The following is a 5,274-nucleotide window of genomic DNA, read 5'->3' on the forward strand; positions in this document are numbered from 1 at the left end:
GATCAAATTATACAATCCTGTATAGTCTGTAACTTTACTACCCAATAACCAGCCCTCCAGAGCCTTAGTAGCACAATCTACAAAATCAGTCCAATCCTAAGCCGGAGTTTTCTGGGTGTCTCTGAACATCAACCTGTACTGTTCAGTTGTTAAGCCAAACCCATCAATCAGTGCATTTTTCAGGACTTGGTAGTCATTAGCATCCTCATCTCTAACGGTGAGGAGCTTGTCTCTGCCTTTACCTTCAAAGGAGAGCCACAGTATAGCTGCCCACTGACTCTGGGGTACCTGCTGTACTTTGCAGGCTCTTTCCAGAGCAGTCATCCATGTGTGGATGCCATCTCCTGTCTTATAGGGGGGCACTATTTTACTCAGGTGTCTATTATCAAAACTCCTGTCTTTATCTCTAGGGATAATGCTGCCACCAGTGGGTTCTAGCCCACACAATTTCTGCTCCCTGGCAAAAGCAAGTTTTTCCTTGGCAAGGGCAAGTTCTTCCCTTTGGATCCTCAGATTAACTTCCTTCATCTTTGCCTGATGCTCTCTCCTCTGAGGGGAAGTCATCCTCCTCTGAGCAGATGCATGAGAGACATGGGAGTGAACAGATCTATTGGAGTCTCTGGAGTGAGACCTATCTATTCTAATCCCAAAGTTAGGCCTGCCTGAGGTTAGGTCTGGGGCTCCCCCAGACCCTTCCCTATGTAGGCCTAAGTTGGCCCTAGTAAGTCTGCTGACTAAAGGTTGGCCATTGTCTGCCTCATCCTCAGATGCATCCCCTTCTTCCCTACTATCTACATTCTCTGTTTCAGGTAGGTTATGTTATGCTATGTTATGTTATGTTACGTCTATTTATTGTGCGCACAGATACTCCAGCCAAGGAGCGTCCTGGCGCAGAGACAAGGTAGCCCGTAACACAACGAGAGGCTAAAAACAGAAACAAAGAAACAGCTAAAACAAGAAGGTTTTTATAGCCTTCCGAAAGGTCAGAAGGTCCTCCAGCAAGCGAATTTCAACAGGCAGGGAGTTCCATGCTGACGCAGCCATTACCCTAAACGAGCGGCCTCCCATGCGGCTAAGCCTGAATCTGGGAACCACCGCAAGGGCCAGACCTTGAGAGCGGAGGCAACGGGCAGGGACATAAAAAGACAGACAACTCGACAGGATTTCCGGGCCTGTACCTCTCAAGATTTTAAAAGCAAGGCACAAGACCTTAAAGAGGATGCGCTTCCTAACCGGGAGCCAGTGTAGGGAGCGAAGGACACCTGTCACTGAGCAGAATCTGGGTAAACCAACAATCGCCCTCGCCGCAGCATTCTGAACCCGTTGTAGACGGGTTAGTTCAGCCTGGTTGGCCCCAGCCAGGAGAGAGCTGGCATAATCCAGGCGAGAGATGATAGTGGCCTGGATCACCAGCTGCCTGGTCGGGGCATCAAAGAACTTGAGAACAGGTCTCAAGCCCCTCAGGAGACCGAAACAGCAGGCCGCAGTTCTTTTAGTATGGCCTATAAAGGAGAGGCCCGCATCCAGCCATACCCCCAGATTTTTCACTTCCGATACCGGGATCGGAGTAGGACCCAACTCTGGGGGCCACCAGTGGTCACCCCACAGCTCCACACCCTTCCCGACGACCATCACCTCTGTTTTAGTGGCGTTTAGCTGAAGGCAGTTGCCTGTCAGCCAACTAGCCACCGCCTTCAGTCCAGACTGAAACCTGGGGGCCTCAGTTTCCGCATCCCCGCTGAGAGTAACCGCCAGCTGAGTGTCGTCGGCATATGAGACCAAAGTAAGGCCCCACTGCCTAGCGACATCAGCCAGCGGTCTCACGTATAGATTGAACAACGTGGGACTCAGCGAGGACCCTTGCGGAACCCCCATGGCCAGTGGTTGGTAGTTGGACTTGAAGGGAGGGATGGCAACACAGAAGGAGCGGTCGTCTAAAAAGGAGCGGAACCATTGCAACACCTGCCCGCCAATACCAGTCTCCTCGAGTCGACGCAGGAGGATGCTGTGGTCTACCGTATCAAAGGCGGCGCTAAGATCTAACAAAATAAGCGCCGCCGTTTGACCAGCATCCAACCTTGCCCGGAGATGTTCCACCATCACAAGTAACGCAGTTTCCGTACTGTGCCCAGCACGGAATCCGTTTTGTGTGGGGTCGAGGGCATTGGTCCGAGTCAGATGTTCAGACAGGGCCAAGTTGACGTGGGCTTCAGTGATCTTGGCTGGCCAGGGTAGCAGCGAGATGGGGCGATAGCTTTCAGGCTTAGAGGGGTCCAGGGTGGGCTTTTTAATAATCGGGGACACCACGGCTTGTTTCCACTTAGATGGTACAGTTCCCGTTTCCAAGGAGAGATTGACAAGGGAGCATACAACTGTACGCCCCATAAAAGCTTGGTCTCGGAAGAGAGCAGGCCTTACTGGGTCAGATGGAGACCCAGATTTAACTTGCAACGCAAGTTTGTCAAAACCATCCAAGGTAAGGGGGGGCAAAACAAGCAGTGTGGTCTGGTGGTGAACCCCATTAATACTTTCCGCAGTGGACCCTATGCTAGAATCTGGATCACCTTCTAAGGGGGGCAGGCTCCCATCTGCAGGATCGGAGGGGCCTGGGTTAGAAGCCCTTCTAGCATCATATGTCTCTAAAAGACCTAACAGAAAAGGAGTGGTAGGGTTAGAACCCTGTTTCAGTTTCCTGGAGGTACACAATTGTCTCATCTCCTGGAAACTGAGTGCTGCATATCTGGAAAGGACCTGTGGAGGGTCACTAATCACAAGGGGAGTCACTGAGGCCTCTCCTGTGATAGACATGCTTTCTAGTGAGGTGTAAGTGGTGCACGTACCTACACTATGGGTTTTCCTACTGATCCCTTGCTAAGAGTTGTAGTCAGGGTGTGCTAGGCCCTTTCTACTACAACAGCTGGTTCAGTAGAACTCAGAGTATTTCTAAGCTTGTTGTATGTACCTATGGTACCTTATGTGATCTTTCAAATGATATCTCAAGATTATATTTGGTAAAAACAACAGCAAGCTCAAATCCCAACCGCTGCACACCAATGTGAGAAGTTGGCCTGATATATGATGTTCACTAGTTCTAGTGATCATCTTGTATCAGTCCAAACAACCCTTATGGTGATTGGTTGTAAGTCAACCGTATAGACCAGCTATCCTAATGGTAGCATGGACAAAGCAGTCTTAGGCTAAACTCTTTTGGCATGTGAAGCCAGCTGTTTTACCACATATAACCCCTTGAATACCAGATGAAAGGACACCACACAGGTTGTTATGAAAATAAACAGTATATTTATTAATAACAAACACCTCTGAACTCTTTATGAGGTCAGAGGGCTAAGCACATGACAATCTCTTAAGTAAATGGTATAAGGAAATCGATAGAGGAAATGAAGATGCCCAGAGGCTGAAGGATCGCTGGGACTACACTTCCCTAACCTTAGGTAAGTAGCAGGAGGCCCACGGGACGCGTGTGCAGAGTGTGAACTCACACGCGAGATACGGAACAAAGTAAATGGGCAGAACAAATTACGAAAAGGTAAGTAACAGACAGTTCCGACTAGTTAGGACTAAAACAACTGGATACCTGGACACTAGGAGAGTCAATCTACCCTTGAGCACCGAAATGCTCTTGTTACCTCACCCACGGGCTGCGGGTGCATAGGTGTCAAAGTGTGTCGGGTTTCCGCGTCGAAGTCTATGGAGCCTTGAAGAAAGATGCTGCAGGCGACCAGGAGGAAGATGTCCGGTGCGATCCAAGGGTGGATCAAGGAAGAAGAGGACCTGAAAGCAGAGGGGACAGTGTTCAAAGTCACTAGCCAGTGACCGGTGTGGAACCAGGAAGGAACCAGATGCTGTTGTCGCGATCAGGTGAAGAGTGGACGCTTGTCTCTGCAGCCACGTGGACCAGGAGGTGTCTTTGACGACCAGGATGGAGGCACACACTGTCCCACGCAGGCTCTCGCTGTCGGCGGTGTCGGATCCGGATTTGGAGTCAACATGCCTTGGCAAAGGCAACCCATGCGGTGAGTGGAAACGGCATCTGGTGCGGACCAGGAGGGTCCGGGGTGCTCCTCTTTTGGAAGGGAGCAAGGGCCAGTCTGGAGCAACCAGACCAGCAGTGTAGATTTCAAGGATCATCGTCTAGGAGGCCACTAGCCAACCGGCAAGCGACCAGACAACGCGTCGAGCAGCAGTCAAGCAAAAGGGCCCCACGCAGATCTCGTGGATGCTGGAGGGCTGGTCTTTGGTGCAGGAGCTGCTCGGGGCTGGGGCTTCTCAATCCCCAAAGCACTTACTTGAGGATGCCTCAGAAGTCGTGCTGGAAGCGAAGTGCAGTTTCTTCAAGATGGCCGGTCCCATGTGTCTCGTCGCACCCACGGGTCTCAGCTGTGCTGCAGATGTGGGTAGAGGTCGGAGAGGTCTGGGAGTCCGGGTCTTGTCGGGCTCTGAAGTCTGGTTCCGGCAGGAAGGACAACAAAGTGGACCGCTAGGACGCTTGATGGTGCCTGCAGTTGCAGGGTGGACACTCCTTGCCCCCCACAAGGGAGATTCTTCAGTCTTCTGTGGAGCAGAACGTCGAAGTCCAGAGTTTCTTCTTGTAGAGTTGTTCAGGATAATCTAACTTGGAATGGGACCAGCTCCTACCTTTATTCTGCTAAAGGGGGCTGTACTGCTGACTAGGTCCCTCCCATGGGTGGGACCAGGAAGGGGGGTGGTTACACCCCCTATCCTTTGTCCGGTTTCGCGCCAGAGCTGGGGCTGGAGTGCCCCAGCAACTGGTTTGAACCGGGGTATGCACAGGGACACCTTGTGTGCCCCAGGCATGTCTCATTCCTTTCAGCCCTCCCTACCTCAATACACAAAATCCTGTCTGGGGTGGTGCTAGCACCTCCCAAGGCAGGAAACCCTTTGTCCAGGCCTCCCTCGCTGGAAGGACTCCCAGCAGCAGGAGGTCAGACTTGTGTCTGTGGTGGCAGCATCCATTTTGTGATGCTGCGGCTTCGTTTAACTTTAACCGGGGTTCACAGTTAGATACATGTTGTGTCCCTCTAAAAGGGTGGAATGCTACCCCCCGTCACCAGAACTGGCGAGGGGGTAGTATTCCAATTCGTATGACACCTTACTCGACATGTTTTGATAATGCTATATCAAAGTTAGCATTCAACCGCGAGGATTATAATGCACTTAAGAGTATATGGTATAGCGTTATCATGGAACAGCTATGAGGACTTGGTTCCGCAAGCTGCAGACAGGCTCAGTTCA

The sequence above is a fragment of the Lissotriton helveticus genome, chromosome 5_1 (assembly GCF_964261635.1).
Source record: "Lissotriton helveticus chromosome 5_1, aLisHel1.1, whole genome shotgun sequence".
NCBI classification, from domain to species: domain Eukaryota; kingdom Metazoa; phylum Chordata; class Amphibia; order Caudata; family Salamandridae; genus Lissotriton; species Lissotriton helveticus.